The sequence below is a fragment of the Tachyglossus aculeatus genome, chromosome 12 (genome assembly GCF_015852505.1).
Source record: "Tachyglossus aculeatus isolate mTacAcu1 chromosome 12, mTacAcu1.pri, whole genome shotgun sequence".
NCBI classification, from domain to species: domain Eukaryota; kingdom Metazoa; phylum Chordata; class Mammalia; order Monotremata; family Tachyglossidae; genus Tachyglossus; species Tachyglossus aculeatus.
In genome coordinates this window covers 20,486,617-20,506,213 of record NC_052077.1, presented here as the reverse complement: position 1 = coordinate 20,506,213, position 19,597 = coordinate 20,486,617, and the positions used below count along the sequence as shown (strand labels likewise).

The window sequence follows — 19,597 nt, the reverse complement described above, 5'->3', positions numbered from 1 at the left end:
ATAAGTGCCCCAAGATTGTGAAGGTCCGGGTGAATAATGAAGACTGCAAGTAGCAGTATTAGGAATGCAAATTATCAGCTAACTGACAACTGTTAAGCTGGATTTACTAATAAATTGCCTCTGTTTAGCAGCTGAATAGCTAGGAACTGCACTGGCTCCAACATGACTCCTTTCCTCCTTCTTTCATTCCCTGTTGATTAGGAGTGTGTGGAGAAAAAAAATGAGATCTTACTGTTGAAGGTAAATCTGTTTTCTCGTTCCTTTGGTTCTTGCATGCACAGAGGGGCATCCTTGCAAATTCCAAAGACACCAAGGAATCCAACTCATGGAGATCTGGCAACAGATACACCTAATAAATGAATGAATCAGTGAAAACAGTGAATGATGACTTCTTAAGTGAACGAGTAAATTATCAGGTCATTATTACTGAACACGAGACTTTAACAGGTCATTATTACAAAACATGGCACCACTTAAAATCCTTCCTTAGTCATCCAGGACTGGAGTGGGGGAATTTGCAGAGGTTGATGTATGGAACCTGTCTGTTAGTTTTTGATAAAAATTATCAAAAGAAGTTCTTGGCATTCTGCTAATAGTTTTCCCCAAGGCAAATAACTCAAAGTCTTCAGAGTTTATTTTGCTCTAAGTTTTTTTTTTGTTAAATAAATGGTATTTAAATATGAAAGTTTGACACATGACCTCAGATAAGAAATGAAGCAGCCAGACTCTGCCCTTTTCCTTCTGGTTCCACCGAATGGAATACCACAGTGCTGTGCAGCTGGTATGAATGACACTCTGCCAACCTAGTAATAGTTCAGCATAATCACTCATGGAACTTCTGATTTGATTGCTAGAAAACTTCCTCGAACCCTAGCTACCCTGCCCCAGCTGGGGTCACAAGAACCCCTGAAGTAGAGCAGACATTGATTAACGTCTATGTTACGTAAAAGTTAGTTTAGTGGAACTCAGTTTTGGCACATTCCTGTTAGGTTGGAAGGTCCTGGAAGGCAAGGATGGTGTCTACCTAATCTAGTTTACTATCCCAATTGCCTAATACAGTGCTCCACACACAGCAAACAATACATAACATTGATTGATTCTTTGTCTTAAAGCAAAAGATTGGCCTCACCAGGTTGCGGCAAAACGAAATGTAATCTGCTCCCAGATACTGGGTTTCTGAAACTCAGAGCAAGAGGAAGTGTGGAGAGAATGTTTGTGTAGGTAGGTATCTGTAGGCATAAAAGGATGGGCCAGGAGTTAAAAAAGAAGAAGAAGGTTTTCCCTTCCTCTCCTCTTTTTCCCCTTCTTCCTTATTTGGATTCCCTCTGTCCAGCCCCAGTTCAGGCCTAGACTTTCGCTCACTGGTCCTCACTCACAATTTCCAAGGCTTTTCTTCACCAATGCCACCCTAACACTTCTCAACCCCTACTGAGGAGACTCTAATAAAGACAGGCTGGTCCCTCCAGGCTGAATATTGTCAGGTCCCATGATCCTGTCTATAAGTTGAAATGCATAATTTAAAATTTTTTGCGTGTTGGAAAAAGAGTTTTCTGGATATATTTTCTCCCAAGTTAGTGGTGATTCTCAGAGAAGATGTAGGTGTTCCCACAGGAAAATAAAAAATCCATCGGGACTGAAAAGGCACGTTTGTGGGAAAGCTTGTGATATGAATGGAAAATGGATATTTGATTTGATTTTCCAAATACCTGGAATCTGTCAAAACTGCCCATATCTAAAGGAACAATTTTTTTCTGGATTTTCCTGAACATCTGATTTTGACCTCATTCCATCATTTATGTCTTATTATTATGTTCATAATAGCATGGCAACTTCTATACATGATAGTATTACATAAATGAATTTTAATCATAGACACGTGTCTTCATTGCATTGTATTTTCAATAATCTTTGAAAAATATACTGTGAACTTAATTTCATAGCTGAGGTGAGCACATTCTAATGATATAAAAGCATAGCACAATAATATATCTAGGGAAAATAGGCATTGCAGATATAGACATATGAGTAACAGCGCAGCTCAGTGGAAAGAGCCCGGGCTTCGGAGTCAGAGTTCATGGGTTCGAATCCCAGCTCCGCCACTTGTCGGCTTTGTGACTTTGGGCAAGTCACTTGACTTCTCTGTGCCTCAGTTACCTCATCTGTAAAATGGGGATTAAGTCTGTGAGGCCCACGTGGGACAACTTGATTACCTTGTATCCCAGCGCTTAGAACAGTGCTTTGCACATAGTAAGCACTTAATAAATGCTATTATTATTATTATAAGCCTCCCTTTTCCTCAGCTGCTCCTCCCTTCAGCATCACCTCGACTCGCTCCCGTTGCTTTGCTTCCTCCTCCCTGCCCCACAGCACTTATGTGTATATATATATTTATATATAATTCTATTATTTATATTGATACCCTCTTCTAGACTGTAACCCCGATGTGGGCAGGGATTGTCTCTCTTTATTGCTGAATTGTACTTTCCAAGCATTTAGACAGTGCTCTGCACACAGTTAGTGCTCATAAATATGAATGAATGCTACTATAAGCAGGTGACACAGTGAACGTGAAATGCATCCTCGTGCTCATAAATAGGAATTGCTTCCATTGCTGCAAAAAACACATATCAAAATGCTGATAACGGGATAATCAATGCTATTTATTGAGCCCTTACTGTGCGTAGTGCTTGGAGAGTAAACTATTTGGTAACTATGCTAGAGCTGGTAGCATGATTTCCACATTCCCATCTATAAGCAAAGTAAATACATGAATTGGTTGCCTTCAGGATTCTACAGTCATTTTTCTGAGGGCAAAGGGACATATCCTAGATCATTCAGAGATAAACTCTCTCATGTGAGCTGACTTTTGAATTTCCCAATAGCTCAGGTCCATGAACATGTTTTTTTTTTTTTATGTGAGGGGCTTTTTTTTTGCATTTTGTTTGCTTTTAAATTCATGCTTCTTGATTAAAGTGTGCCTGGATCTTTGGGAGTAATTCCTGGTATAGATTATTTTTAAAAAATAGATGGCCCTTAATAAGAGCTACTATTATAAAGTTGTCATCATGCCCCCACTTCCAGTGAGAGGCCAAAAAGAAACACTACATTTGGGGAGTCCCCAAGCATTGTCCTTAATTCCCTCATATTCCTAGTTAAATAAAATATGAGATGGAGCATCCTGTGAATTGTAGCAACACAGTAACTTGGAAGCTGGGAGCTACTGCATCTTTAGACAAGTTTCAAAAGTAATAAAAGCAATATATATTTAGTCTGTTTATTTGCCTTTGCTCTATACCTATGTGAATTGTTTTCCAGCTTGAACAAAAGAATAGTACTTCTTACCAAGATGTTGAGCAGATTTACAGTATAGAAGACTGTATCAAGAATAACTGCCCTCTTACAGTTTCCATGTAATACACAGTACTGTACTTTCCAAAATAGAGGGCCCCTAGTACAAGATTCTGGAACTGATATAAGCATATCCATCTTGAAGATGACTGATAACTCTCATACATAACTGACAGAAAGGAGCAGTGTGGCCTAGTAGAAAGAGTATGGGCCTGGGAGCCAGTGGGCTTGGGTTCTAATCCTGATTTCCCACTTGCCTGCTGTGTGACCTTGGGCAAGTCTGTGCCTCAATTTCCTTATTCAATATCCATTCCCCCACCTACTTAGACTGTAAACCCCATGTTGGCCAGGGACTGGGCCTGACCTGATTAACTTACAACAGTGCTGGATACATAGTAAGCAATAACAAATATAATAATCACCATCAAATGTAAGTATAATTTCTAAAAAAAATCAAATCTCATGCTGTGTGTAAATGCAGTGTACAGTGTTTACCCTAGGGCAAGCCATAAAAGGGAAACAAGTAAAAAAAAAAACCCTTCTCTATCACAAAGCACCTTTCTTAGCACTATTTGGAAACAGCTGCGGAGAGAAAAAGATATCCTGTCATGAAAAATAGATCTAAAACAGGCTACGTATCTAGAGTACTGTGAAAATGCAACGTCACCGTAAGTCATCTAAAGAACCCGAAGGAACCCTGTTGGAATAGTGACCAGACTGTTTACGCAAAAATGAACAGATAACTGAAGACTATAATCTTGGTTGATTTTGAATAGAACTTTCCCTACCTCAACTGAAATTTCACCTCTAGAAGTTCTGTGGTGTTCAGTCCCTGACATTGAGGAAATGTGACTTTGTGCTGATTGACTGCAGGTGTACTCGGGAGAAAACCAACACCTTATAGGATTAAGAAAGATGGTGCTGGTTCCTTTTTAGCACTGAAATGGTGTCATTTAATTCCTTTTCATTTTGTTAAAAGTAGTTTCTTTTTTTAAAGCTAACTCTGCTGCCAAATTTCCACTACAGCCTTTTCCTTTATATATACACATTATGATCATGATTTAGATGGAATCTTTTGGGAATATAAAAACCTAATGCCAACTAGAACAGACCACTGATCCACCCAGCCCAACATTCTGCTTCTGATAGTGAAAACAGAGTGTGCTTGAAGGATCAGAAAATTGGTTCCCCTCCTCAATAACCATCCTCATCCCTAACTTTTCTCTCTGGTAACTCATTACCGACTTAAAAAAAATGATTCTGTTAGGGCACTGTACTAAGTGCTGGGGTAGATACTTGCTAATCATGTTGGACACAGTCCATATCCCAGATGGGGCTCACAGTCAGACTCCATTTTACAGATGAGGCAACTGAGGCACAGAGAATTTAAGTGACCTCCCCAAAAGGAGGAACTGGGATTAAAACCCAGGTTCTTTTGACACTTAGGCCCGTGATCTACCCATTAGGCCACACTAGTTCTAGTCTATAAATTTACTTTTCATAAATACATCTGAATAAAGCATACATCTGTATATTTCTCCTACATAAATTTACCCTAAATTGTTTGGAACCTATCGGTGTTTTCTGGTTGCATAATTTCCTGTGGTAAAGGATTCCAGATGTTTAGAATCCACTGTGTAAAGAAGCATTTCCTTTGGTTTCTCCTGAATCACTCACCTTTAAGTTCCTACGCAGGTCCCCTCATCCAGCTGTTGTGAGCAGAGGTGACCATCAATTCTGGGGTTGCCTATCAATCAATTAAGCAATCAGTGGTATTTATTGAGCACTTACTATGATCAGAGCACTGTACTAAGCGCTTGGGAGAGCACAATTTAACAATAAACAGACATATTCCCTGCCCAAGATGAGCCTCCAGTCTAGAGGGGGAGGCAGACATTAATATAAATAATGTCCCACCCTCTTCTTGATTTTGTAACCATCAATAATCTCCCCCTCTCAGCTTTCATATTTCCAGGCTGGAGAGTAATGATCTTCTCAGCCTGTCTTCAAATTGACACTGCTCCCTCAGCATGGCTAGTGGAAAGAGCACGGGCTTGGGAGTCAGAGGTCATGGGTTCTAATCCCAGCTCCACAATTTGTCAGCTGTGTGACTTTGGGCAAATCACTTCACTTCTCTGTGCCTCAGCTACCTCATCTGTAAAATGGGGATTAAGACTGTGCGCCCCACGTGGTACAACCTGATTACCTTGTATCTCCCCCAGTGCTTAGAACAGTGCTTGGCACATAGTAAGGGCTTAACAAATGCCATCATCATCATCATCAATAGACTTTATGCTTGTTGTGGGCAGGGAATGTATCTATTGTTATTTTGTACTCTCCTAAGAGCTTAGTGTGGTGTTCTGCATACAGTAGGAGCTCAGTAAATACAACTGAATGAATTGAATGAAAAATTGCTTTCCTTGCCCTGCTCTGAGCAAACACTCATTATTCCCAAGATGCAGAAATCCACTTTTTTCATGTAGCATCCTCACTGCAGTCATTTGTATCAATAACATTGTTCCAAAAAAATAAAAGCGTTCCAAAATATTGCTCGGAGAATTTTAGTATGTATGAGCATAAGGGACTTATTTATTGCACTGGCTAGATAGAGCCAGGCTTAGGGTGCGTGGGAAGCCTAAAAGCACCTGCCCATAATGCTTGGCACATAGTAATCACTTAAATACCATTATTATATACACAATTATGCCCATTTGCTCCAAACCATACTTGGCATTTTCTTAATATTCCATTCTTGGGAACCTGCTAAGCAGACATTACAGGCCATTTGGAATAAACCATAAGCAACACAATTTCCCATGCTAAAGTGCATGCAGAAGCAAAGATACATTAAAGTCAGAGGTAGCCCACAAAGGTTACTCAAACCAAAGCTTTTTCCCTCCTCTGGCCCCAACAAAATTAAATCAGTCAAAGATACTTATTGAATGCCTACTATGTGCCAAATACTGTACTAAGAACTTAATCAGGAACGTTAACAAGAAGCAAAATTAAACATTTGAAATTCAACTTCCTCTCCGGTGAAGTTGTAAGTGAGCAGGATATAGCTAATAGGCAGGCAACAGAAGGAGGGAGAGGATATTGGATGAACAGTCTCTGAGTAATTAAGAGTTGGCCACAAGTATTTTTTGTACCAGTTGTGGTTTATTTTATGCCACAGAGGCCGTCAGTCAGAGGACCTGCTCAATGCTAATGTTAGATAACTAAATAGGCTTGATGCCTAAACGAAGTTGGGAATTTGGAAGTCTGAAGCTAAACTAATAGCTTTCCAACCAGCACATCTGGAGAGCATTCAGGATCCACTGGCTGGTCTGAGTCTGCTCTGCTTCTCCAGTGATAACCAAACCACACACTGGAGAATTCGGAGAACAAATAACTAGTATATTGGTAGGATTTAAACCATTTCCAAGTGAACTTCCCCTGCTGCTGCTCTAGGGACTTTCCTACCCCTAAAAATTCCATAGCACTCAATTATTTTAAGAGTTCAAGTTCCATTTTAGGAAACAATTGGTGTTTTATCACCTAGGAAAAACACCCTTCTGACCTGAGCTCTTTCACGTGACTCAGACCCTTAAATATCATCCAAAATAAGCTTTCCAGCTTCAGTTTTTAAATATATGGGTAAAATGTGGATAAAAGGTTATATTTACAGTAAAAATATTTCTCTAGATCAATCTACTGACCGCTTTACATGAACGTATTTTTTATCATGAATTTTGAAATGGTCAAAATAAATGCATTTGCAAACTTCCAAATCAAAGTCTAACCCCAAAATTGAAGATCCTTGGCCATTTTTTTCTCTTCCATATTCCACTCTTTCCCTTTCACACACACACACATACACACTCTCTCTCTCTCTCTCTCTCTCTCTCTCTCTCCCTGTCTTTATCTACACATTGCACATAGTAAGCGCTTAATAAATGCCATTACTATTATATCTCAAGATTCCCTTTCACCTGACTCCCTCCTTCTTTAGTAGAATTTTTTCTATAACTTCCAAGTCCTTAGAAAGTTGGTCTATAACCATTACCTCAATATTTAGTTCCTAGTTTGGTCTTCTGCCTCTGTGTGTACTCCCAAAGAGATTCCAATTCGGGATTTATTATGACTTGCCTCCAACACCCCTGCCCAACTCCAGACATGTAGCTGCCTTGATGTGGGCAAAAATTAATTGCTTCTTTTTTCCTTTATTCCATGATGATACATAGTGAAGTACACCCATACCCTTGAAACTAAAGCATTTGTTTCTCTTGGGGGGAGCCCCGACCTCCTACCCCACATGCAGCAGAGGAGGGCCATTTCATTCCCTCTCATGTCTCTGTTCCCTCAGGCGCCACTTCCCACTTGAAGGAGTCTGGGATCTTTTAACCTCTACTTTCCTTCACTTGTCCTCCCAAAATTGTGCCCCGAGGCAAACACATTTCTTGCTTTCCACATGAATCCAGCCACTGAACAATAAAGGTGTGGAATCTGTTAAGCGCTTACTATGTGCCAAGCTTTGTACTAAGTGCAGGGGTAGATACAATTCAATCAGATCAGACACAGTCTCTATCCCAAATCAAGAGTAAATGGGAGCTCTATTTCCCAGGAATAAAGCAGAAAATGACAGCAAGTACTGATTAAAAAGTAAATTGTGATAAAATGCCTGGAGTTTCTAATAATAATGATGATGATGATGGTATTTGTTAAGTGCTTACTTTGTGCTAGGCACTGTAGTAAGTGCTGGGGTGGATATAAGCAAATCGAGGTAGACACAGTCCCTGTCCCATGTGGGGCTCAAGTCTCAATCCCCATTTTATTCATTCATTCATTCAATCAATCGTATTTATTGAGCTCTCACTGTGTGCTGAGCACTGTACCAAGCACTTGGGAAGTACAAATCAGCAACATATAGAAACAGTCCCTATCTAACAACGGGCTCACAGTCTCAAAGGGAGAGACAGACAGTAAAACAAAACAAGTAGACAGGTTTCAATACCTTCAGAATAAATAGAATTATAGCTATATACACATCATTAATAAAATAGAGTAATAAACACGTACAAATATACACAAGTGCTGTGGGGAGGGGAAGGGGGAAGGACAGAGGAAGCGAGGGGGTGTGATGGGGTGGGGAGGAGGAGGGGAGAATAAAGGGGAATTCAGTCTGGGAAGGCCACATGGAGGTGGTAAGCTCTCAGTAGGGCTTTGAAGGGAGGAAGAATGGGAATACTTCCCATTTTACAGATGAGGTAACAGAGAAGTGAAGTGATTTGTCCATGGTCACACAGCAGACAAATGGCAGAACAAAGAGACAAAGCTTTAGGGAGAAGAAGCTGGTGTGGAAGTAGGAGGAATCAGTGGTCAGCAGTCAGTTCTGGAGTGCCTCATTGAAGTGAGCAGTTTACTTTCTCCAGTTCTTTGCCTTTCCATTTGACTATATACTGAACCTTTTGCATGCTGAATAGAGAAGTATTCATTCATTCAATTGTACTTATTCAGCAGTGTGACCTTATGGAAAAAGCACGATCCTATGAGTCAAAGGACCAGGGTTCTAATTCCAGCTACTCCACTTACTGGCTGTGTGACCTTGGACAAGTCAATTAACTTCTCTGTTCCTCAGTTCCATCATCTGCAAAATAGAGAGCCCCAATGTGGGATCCAATTATCTTTTATCTACCCCAGGCTTAGTACAGTGCACGGTACAAAGTACGCACTAAACAAATACCACAATTATTATATAGGAGCTCTGAGTCCCAGAGATGTAGTTTTGGTGACTTGGTCATGAAGTTTGATGGGATTCCAAGGGTATTTACTTCGAAAAACCACCTCTTCCACAAGTTCACCCCACCCATGCCACAAATACACTGATATTCATTCATTCAGTCAGTCAGTCATATTTATTAAGCGCTTACTCTGTGAAGAGCACTGTACTAAGTACTTGGGAAGTACAGGTTGGTAACATTTAGAGACGGTCCCTACCCTATAGCGGGCTCAGAGTCTAGAAGGGAGAGACAGAAAACAAAACAACACATGTTAACAAAATTGATTAGAGACTCTAAAAATCAAATAATAATAATGATGATGGTATTTGTTAAGCACTTACTATGTGCCAAGCACTGATCTAAGCTCTAGGGTAGATACAGGGTAATCAGGGTGTCCCATATGGGGCTCACACTTTTAATCCCCATTTTACAGATGAGGTAACTGAGGCACAGAGAAGTTAAGTGACTTGCACAAGATCACACAGCAGACAAGTGGTGGGCTAGGATTAGAACCCATGTCCTCTGATTCCCAAGCCCATGCTCTTTCCACTAAGCTACACTGCTTCTCTAAATGGTTCTGACAGTTCAAGTACACTAGTCTTCACTTCCCACATTAGCCTCATTCATTCATTCAATCATATTTATTGAGCGCTTACTGTGTAAGTTCATTCATTAAATCATATTTATTGAGCGCTTACTGTGTGCAGAGCACTGTACTAAGCGCTTGGGTCTCACTAAGGGGGTGGACACTGTAGTTCCAGAGAGGAAAAAGCACCAAAACCATCCACCCACATGTCCTCCCATTCACCCAGGTTGGCAAATCAGAGAGACTGTGTGGTCTAGCAGATCGAGCACCAGATGGCAAGTCAAAGGACCTGGTTTTTATTTCTAGCTCCATCGCTGGAAGATCTGTGGCAAATAACTTTGCTTTGAAATGAGAAGAGAAAACATAGGAACAGCAAAGGGTGTGCAAAGTCTGCTTATCTGCTTTTTGAAGGGTCATGAGAGCACACCCACACTTGGTAAGGGAGCTAAATAAGTAGAAAATAGCATTATTTTTATAATTTAGCTGAAAAAATCCATTAACTTGTTCCTTTCCTCCCTATCACCCTCCAAATGTTTCTTCCCCATAGCCAGTAGGCAAATGGTTTGCTTTGTAGCTACACACTTCATAATGCTAGCATTGGGTCAGTCCTGCAAATAGTTTTCAAAAACCATTAGACTCAAAAATCTAACCTAAAATTTGTTTAATCCAATACCTCCCCCTATCCTTGTTGTCATCTCCATAACCTTCCTCGGATACCCATAACCTCTAATTTAGATTGTGAGCCAATGGAGAGACGGGAACTATGTCTAATTTCCACCTATCATCTCCCAGCACTTAATACAGTGCTCTGCAAACAGTAAGCACTTACTAAATATTACTACTACTATTATGAACATCAGAATTCTTCCTTGCTCAGATTCTACTGACTCCAAAACAAATCATAAGTATTAAGAGATGATAGAGTTCTTGAGGTTAAAGGTTAGAGGTTTCTTCCTCCAAGGACTCAACTCTCATGCAATGCTTATAGATGGATTATTGGCATCTGGTTGATCAACGACAGTACAGAGAGTTTGACAATGTTCTCGACAGGAGAGATGTCTGTCAAAGGCTCTGGAAGAATATTTCTGGGGAGAGAGGAAATGAATACTTGAAGGATTGAATAAAAAAAGAAACAAAAGCATAATAAATGCATGTGTCACTTAAAAAAAAAGTTTTTAAAATTCCTTAACCATATTTTGTTTTTCTGATTTTTAAGGCTGGAGCCTGCTGGGTTTGTTCAGCTCTCTTGTTTGAGATGAATTCATAATTAGGGATCTGTGCATTGCTCTGGAAGGATTTCTCTGTGAAATTTAGATTTTATGTCCAGTTCAGATTTAGGCAACTTGAGAGACTCTTCTTGAGCAACTGGTAGTAAAGAACACCTTTTTAGTAATGAGGCAAGCATGTGAGTCGAAATAAGGACTGGACCCTTATGAAAAGCATCCATTTCCACTGCGTAACTGTAGTCTTTGAAAGCAAAACCCTCAACAACATTGTTGAATTAACACTCACAGGTTTTCTCTGGTGAAGGAAGAGATTACTGCAATATCTATGAAAATTTCAAAGTCTCTTTCTACATTTCTGCTTTCAGCTTTACATTTAAGATCCACTAGAGGTGACTTTCTATTGCCCACAGTGATGATGCATTAACTTCTAGACTGTGAGCCCGCTGTTGGGTAGGGACCATCTCTATATGATGCCGACTTGTACTTCCCAAGAGCTTAGTACAGTGCTCTGCACACAGTAAGCACTCAATAAATATGATTGAATGAACTGAGCATTCAAAAAAAATAATACACAGCCCTGGATCTTCTGACATCAGATGGAATCAGAAACAAAAGAAAGCCCATTGGCCTATATTAATATGTTGACTTGAAATGATAAAACTGGAAATAACAAGGAATATTTGTGTCATCATTGTTCTTAAAAATTATTGTGTGCAATCTCTGTCCTTGTGGATCAATCATATCGCCGTATACACAGCACTGTACTAAACGCTTGGGAGGGTACAATAACAGAGGTGGTAGACATATTCCCTGTCCACATTGAGCTCACAGTCTAGAAGGTTAGATAGACATTAATAAAAATAATGGATATGTACATAAGTGCTGTGGGACTGAGAAAAGTCTAAATAAAGGAAGCAAATCAGAGCAATGCAGAAGGGAGTAGGCAAAGAAGAAATAAGGGCTTAGGGAATCAAAAAATCAACTGTACTGAGTGCTTACTGTCTGCAGAGCACTGTACTAAATGCTTGGAAGAGTAAACTATAATAAGGAAGGCCTATTGGAGAAGATAAGATATGTCTTCAACAAGATTTTGCAAGCTAAGAGAGAAATTGTCTGTTGGATATGAAGAGGGAGTGCATTCCAGGCCAGAGGCAGGATGTGGCTAAGAGTTTGACAGTGAGATAAATGAGATTGAGGTACAGTAGATTGGCATTAGAAGAGCAAGGTGTGCAGGGCTGGGATGTAATATAACAGCAAGGTAGGGTATGAGGGGGCTAGGTGATTCAGTGCTTTAAAGCCAATGGTAAGAATTTTCCTTTTGATGCCGAGGTAGGTGGGCAATCACTGGAGGTTCTTAATGAGCAATGAAATAAGGACCGAATGCTTCTGTAGAAAAATGATCCAGGCAGCAGAGTGAAATATGGACTGGAGTTAGGAGAAACAGGAGGCAGGGAGGTCAGCAAGAAGGTTGATCCAGTAATCAAGTTGGGATAGATTAAGTGCTTGGCTTAACATGGTAGCATTTTGGATAGAGAGGAAAGGGAGGATTTTAGCCATGTTGTGAAGGTTGAACTGACAGGATTCAGTGATAAATTGAGTATATGGGTTGAATGAGAGAGGAAAGTCAAGGATAATTCCAAGGTTAGAGGCTTGAGAGACAGGAAGGATGGTGGCGCTGTCTACAGTGATGGGAAAGTCAGTGGGAGGACAGTGACACTGACAGCATTTGGGTGGGAAGATAAGGAGTTCTGTTTTGGACATGTTAAGTTTGAGTGTCTGCAGGATATCCAAGTAGAGATGTCTTGAAGATAGAAGGAATTGCGAGTCTGCAGAAAGGGAGAAATGGAAGAGCTGGAGATGTAGATTTGAGACACAATCAAATGGGGAAGTAGAGGAATATAAAGTAAAAGTGGATTAATACATGAGGATCAATCAATCAATCAATCAATCATATTTATTGAGCGCTTACTATGTGCAGAGCACTGTACTAAGCGCTTGGGAAGTACAAATTGGCATCACATAGAGACAGTCCCTACCCAACAGTGGGCTCACAGTCTAAAAAATAAATATAGGATAAAAAACAATAACAAAATAAAAACAAAATAAAATAAATAAAATATAAACAAAAACAACAAAAAAAACAAAACAAAAAAAAACAAAAACAAAAAAAACAAAAAAAACAAAAAACAAAAAAAAACAAAAACAAAAAACAAAAAAAAAACAAAATAAAAAATAAAAAACAATAACAAAAAGAGGATAAAAAAACAATAACAAAGACCAATCTGCATAAGAGTCCTGAGGTGGCTGAGGGGCTGGAATGGCCCTATCTCTCTGACTTCTCTTTTTCAGTTTCTTTATCTGGCTCTTCCCCTGCTTCCCATCCTCTACCAGTGGAGGTGCCTCAAATCTCAGTTCTGAATCCCCTTCTAGTCTCCATTTACACCCACTCCTTTGGAGAACTCATTTGCTGCCATGACTTCAACTTCCATCTCTATGCGACTGATTCCCAAATCTACCTCTCCAGTCCTGACCTCTCTCCTCTGCAGTCTCCCATTTCCTCTTGTCTTCAGGACATTGCTACTTGGACCTGGAATTCCCTCCCGCTTCACATTTGACAGTCTACCACTCACCCCACCTTCAAAAAGCATCTTCTCTAAAGAGGCTTTCCCAGACTAAACACATCATACCCCCTCTGTGTGTCAACTATGAGCTTGGCTGTGTCCCCTTAAGCACTTTGTTATTCATTTGAGCCCCACAGTACTTGGGTAAATATTCTTATATCCTACTTCCCCTCGCTCTAATCTATTTAAATGTAGGTTTTCCCTCTTAGGCTGAGCTCCTTGTGGGCAGGAATTGCATCTACCAACCCCGTTGTAATCTGTCTGTCTGTGATTCATTCATTCAACTGCATTTATTGAGCACTTACTGTGTGCACAGCACTGTACTAAGCACTTAGGAAAGTACAATACAGCAATGAAGGAGACAATCCCTGTCTGCAACGAGCTCACAGTCATAGTACACTTATTCACAATGAAATCTTGAGCAAGGCTATTAAAGAGAGGACTATCTCCTACTTTGAGATATTCCAGCCATTATGTTAGCATTGTCTAGGGACTATCCACATTTCATCCACAGGCAAATGAACAACTTCATTTTACCCAAATTTCCTTGGGGTACAAGTTCCAGCATCAGGGTTAGTTGTCTAACTCTGACACTAGATAACTAGTGGTCACTGAAGAATTTTACACAGATTTCATCCATAATGATTCTATTTCTTAACCTTATATGGTATATGATGGTATATGGTATATGGTATATATATCTTATCTTATATGGTTTAGGGATTATTCTGTTCAGCCTCTGACTCTTCTAGCTCTTCATGTTCTCTTATTCCTGCTGCTTCTTTCAACTTCAAGCAGCATGGCTAGGGAAGCAGCGTGGCTCAGTGGAAAGAGCACAGGCTTGGGAGTCAGAGGTCATGGGTTCTAATCCCGGCTCCGCCACTTGTTGGCTGTGTGACTTTGGGCAAGTCACAACTTCTCTGTGCCTCAGTTACCTCATCTGGAAAATGGGGATTAAGACTGTGAGACCCATGTGGGGCAACCTGACCACCTTGTATCCCCCTTAGAACAGTGCTTTGTACATAGTAAGCACTGAACAAATACCAACCCCCCCCCCCCAAAAAAAAAAAAAAGCTCTTCCTAGGTTTGTAAAATCATGTTTTGAATGTCCCTATATGAGGAATGGAGGGTCTTATACAAGGACATTCAAAACATAATTTAAACATTTTTTCCTTTAGCATTCATATGTGCCCCTCTAGTCATCATTTCCCACACCTCCTTTATGACCCTTCATTTCTTTTCTGGTGTTGTTTATGCTTTTGGCTTAGTTATGTGCTGATGAGGTTATTTGTGTAAGAAATGTATCATAATTACTGTCTATTCTCCTGGGGGAGTTAGTTGAAGCTCAATACATGTAATTCCTCTGCAAACTCATCTTCACTAAACTGACACTCCCACGTTGGCTTCTGAGCTCTTTTAACTTTGCCTTCTTGGACAGTGACAAAATTTAACCTTGACTGCAGTATATGCTGGTCTGAGATGTTGCACATGATGATTTTACCTGTTGTTGACCCACTGGAGAAGATTCTTTTCGTATCTGTCAGCAAATGTTGCAGTGACTCTACCAGGGGTTTTCCAGGTTGACCTGTTTGTTATATAAGTGGCTATGACTTTACAGACATTTGTCTTTACAATAAATTCAGGTTTGAGCTCCTCACTTCGCTATCCTTTTCACATCACATATGCACAACAGCAAGGCCTAGTGGAAAGTGCACGGGCCCAGGAGTCAGAGGGCCTGGATTCTAATCCCGGCTTTGCCAGTTCCTGGTGTGTGATCTTGGGTAAGTGACTAAAATTCTCTGTGCCTCAGTTACCTCATCTGTAAAATGGGAATTAAGACTGTGAGCTCCAGTAGAACAGGATTGTGTCCAACCTGATTTGCTTGTATCTTACCCCCAGTGCCTGGCACACAGTAAACACTTAACAAGTACCATTAAAATAGTAGCTCTACCTATCTGGGATTCCACATAAATTCACAGAACTATCCAATTTTTCTTAGGCTCCCCATCTCCATGCCACATAACCTCAAATCCTTAACTTTTCTTTAGAAAATATATTTTCTGACTTTTAGATAAAATTCCACTGCTCTTCTCTGTCCCCTTGCCAAGTTGTTCACCTCTTTCATAAGTTCTAGTTCCTGAAACTCCATTTAGAATTCCAGAAAAACATGAAAAAAAAAAATCACAAATATGAGGTAATCATCTTGCTAATCTTTGGAAATTTTCCTGGGCAAAAATGATCACTTTACAGCTTTTCACAGGGTTTCTGAATGTTGTTAGACTTAATGCTCTTTTATCCACTGAAACCAAGTAGCTTTGCACAAAATGAAAGTGAGGAGGTCAGAGTGGGCCTCAGCATGGTATCTTCTAAGGTACCTCCAAGGATGGGTAGAACACATTGTAATAATCAAAACAACAATTACGGCATTTGTTAAGCACTTACTATGTGCCAAGTACTGTTCTAAGTGCTGGGTTACAGACTGTGAGCCCTTTGTGGGCAGGGATTATCTCTATTTGTTGCTGAATTGTACTTCCCAAGCACTTAGTACAATGCTCTGCATACAGTAAGCGCTCAATAAATACGATTGAATGAATGAATACAAGGTAATCATGTTGTCATTCATTCAATCATATTCATTGAGTGCTTACTGTGTGCAGAGCACTGTACTAAGCGCTTGGGAAGTACAAATCGGCAACATATAGAGACGTTCCCTACCCAACAATGAGCTCACATTCTTAAGCCCCGTTTTACAGATGAGGTAACTGAGGCACAGGGAAGTTAAGTGGCTTGCTTAAGGTCACACAGCAGACAAGTGGCAGAGCTGGGATTAGAACCCATGTTCTCTGACTCCCAAGCCTTTGCTCTTTCCACTAAGCCACGATGCTTCATTGTAAAGTGACTTCATGTTTTGCTCTCAGTTCAGGGATATGAAAATTGTTGACTACAAAATGCAAATAGTATGCTATTGTGTTGTTCCTTGTTGGTAGGAACAGAATCATGCAAAGTAGTTGGTGTTGGGTTGGCTGCAGGAGGGGCAATCATCCAGATATATGGAGATTTTCAGAAGCTGAAGCCCTCAGATCAAATTAAACCCCTGGGATAAATAAGGGAAAAAATTATGCTGCATTGCTGCAATTATGAAATACACAGATGCCGCTTGAACTGGCGAGAACCAGGGGAGAGCAGTGCTGTAAGGAGGAGGATGTTGCTAGACAGTGCTCTGCACACAGTAAGCGCTCAATAATAAGTATGACTTAATGCCATTATTATTATTATTATTATTATGACTGAATGAATGAATCCTCTAATTTCTCTGCTCCTGAAAATGTTCTGTTAGTGGATTTCAGTTCTCTAAGTTGCTGCCCACTATAAAATTGATTCTACAGACTCCTATAGGGTTCTACTAATATTTGGACACCTGAAGGCAATTTCCTAACTACAGACCCAGATTTGTTAAGGAATAATCAGTTGTACTTCTGCTGGACCAGAGCGAAGGGAAGAGAGATGAAATTCAAGTATGTTTATTATAGGTTCTGATTCCTGAGTCTCACCATGAGCCACATCACATACCTCATGAAGTTTTCTGGACAAACTGCAGCATCACAAAGAGCTTATTTCTGGGTATTTTTGGTCTGTACAGTACCTGCCTTAAGGCCTAGTGGATCGAACACAGGCCTGGGAGTAAGAAGGCTCTGGGTTCTAATCCCACTCTGCCACTTATTTGCTGTGTGACCTAGGGCAAGTCACTTAACTTCTCTGGGCTTCGTTTGCCTCATCCGTAAAATGAGGACTAAGACTGTGAGCCCTATGTGGTACAGGGACCACATGGAACCCAGCGCTTAGTACAGTGCCTGGCACATAGTAAGCGCTTAACAAATACCCCAGCTATTATTATTATTTTATTCAATACTCAATGCCTCTTAGGATATCTGCACTTTCATATCCACACAACATCTCCAAATTTCACCCAATTATCAATCAATAATATTTATCGATCGCTTTGTGGAAAGCCCTGAACTAAGTGCTTGAGAGAGAGTAGAATAAAATTAGTAAACATAATCCCTGCCAACAAGGAGCTTACAATCTAGAGCAGGAGTCAGACACCAAAACAAAGCAAAGGTAGGAGAAGAGTAAATATATGTGCACAAGTGCAGCAGGGGATGTGAAATGTAAATTAGATGTTCAATAGAACTGACTCTTCCCCAAAACACAACACTGCTCCCACCACCCTCCTTGTCAGTTCCACCGATTGGCTCTGAAAATTATCCGTCATCCCCTCTTGCATTATAACTTGGGGGTAAAGTGCAGGGATTTCCAGAAAGTCCCAATCTGGTCATTTCCACAGACAGAATCACAATAGTATTAGGAAGCCTGAATACTAATGTGATCAGATTCTATTTGCAGTTCATACACCAGGAGTCTCTGCCACACTGCCCTAGCTAAAAGTTTAAAGAAATTCAACCTAAAATATGGAATAAAATGGATGTCTAAGTTCTACCTCAATTTAGTTTCTCTCTTTCTCCCTAGCGTGTATACCTATATATATACATCTATATATATTCTTTCCTTCTACAGCCCAGCCTGCACCCTCCACTCCTCTGCCACTAACCTCCTCACTGTGCCTTGTTCTCACCTGTCCAGCCGTCAACCCCCAGCCCACGTCCTCCCCCTGGCCTGGAATGCCCTCCCTCCGCACATCCACCAAGCTAGCTCTCTTCCTCCCTTCAAAGCCCTACTGAGAGCTCACCTCCTCCAGGAGGCCTTCCCAGACTGAGCCCCCTCCTTCCTCTCCCCCTCCTCCCCTTCCCCATCCCCCCCCGCCCTACCTCCTTCCCCTCCCCACAGTACCTGTATATATGTTTGTACAGGTTTATTACTCTATTTATTTTACTTGTACATATTTACTAGTCTATTTTATTTTGTTAATATGTTTTGTTTTGTTGACCGTCTCCCCCTTGTAGACTGTGAGCCCGCTGTTGGGTAGGGACGGTCTCTATATGTTGTCAACTTGTACTTCCCAAGCGCATAGTACAGTGCTCTGCACTGAGTGCGGTAAGCACTCAATAAATACGATTGAATGAATGAATGTACTCATACATATAAACATATTTATGTAGCGCTATGGATACAATTATTCTGATTAATTTCTATTAAAAATAACTCCTCTTCTAACTCCTGCAAAGATATTTTCTGAGGACTAACAAATTCTCATCCACCTCAGGTCTCTGAAAGGAATAATCACTTTACCAATGAGATACATCTGAGAAATATATGCCTGTCTCTGTTTGGCATCACTGCCATCTCATGGATTAATGAATTCCACGTCCTCTAATCCCTCTCATTATACACCTCTATTTTATTCAAGTAGCTAAATGTATTAGAAATTAATGTAACAAATGGGAGTCTTTCTTTAGTTTTTAGAAGGTAGGATTGTTATGTTATAAGTAACTAAACCATTAACAATGCTAAAAATAGCAGTCACTGCAGAAAAACCTGTTTCATAAAATGAAACACTGTTGAGGACAAGAAAAAAATAAAAAGGCTCTTAAATACCCTCTTTTGTTAAAGAAATACAACCTCATACCTTAAAATTAATTTTAAAATATAGTGCACTCACATAGCTGTGGACCACATTCAAAAACATACTGACCTATTTAAGATGTTAGCACCTTCTTTTAAAAAGAGAAATTAGAAGAGTTCTTGGTAAAACTATTCTCTCTAAATTCAGCAAACAGGGGAATGTAGAAATAGCACATTTGAGTCTGAAGACTGAATTAAGCCAACCATAGTTCAGCAGACTACCATATCCTTGGTTAATTTTTCCTGAGCTCTGCAGGTAACAATAATAATAATAATAACAATAATAATAATAATAATAATAATAATGGTATTGTTTAGCACTTAGTATACGCCCAAATACCATTCTAAGTACTGGAGTAGATACAAGTTAATCAGATTGGACATAGTCCCTATCCCACATGGGGTTCGCAGGCTAAGTGAGAAGGAGAACAAGTCTTGAAGCCCCATTTTACAGATGAGGAAACTGAGGATCAAATG

General features: G+C 40.1%; 1 long non-coding RNA gene across 1 annotated transcript in view; it reads right to left on the bottom strand.

Annotated features, from left to right (window-relative positions):
• Positions 1-245: 245 nt before the first annotated feature.
• Positions 246-19,597, bottom strand: part of LOC119935833 — a 90,040-nt gene continuing 70,688 nt past the window's right edge. Inside the window, exons 3-4 of the long non-coding RNA XR_005453456.1 lie at positions 5,026-5,095; positions 246-349 (exon numbers count right to left, since the gene is read on the bottom strand). This is a non-coding gene — a long non-coding RNA (uncharacterized LOC119935833). The remainder of the gene's footprint in view (positions 350-5,025; positions 5,096-19,597) is intronic.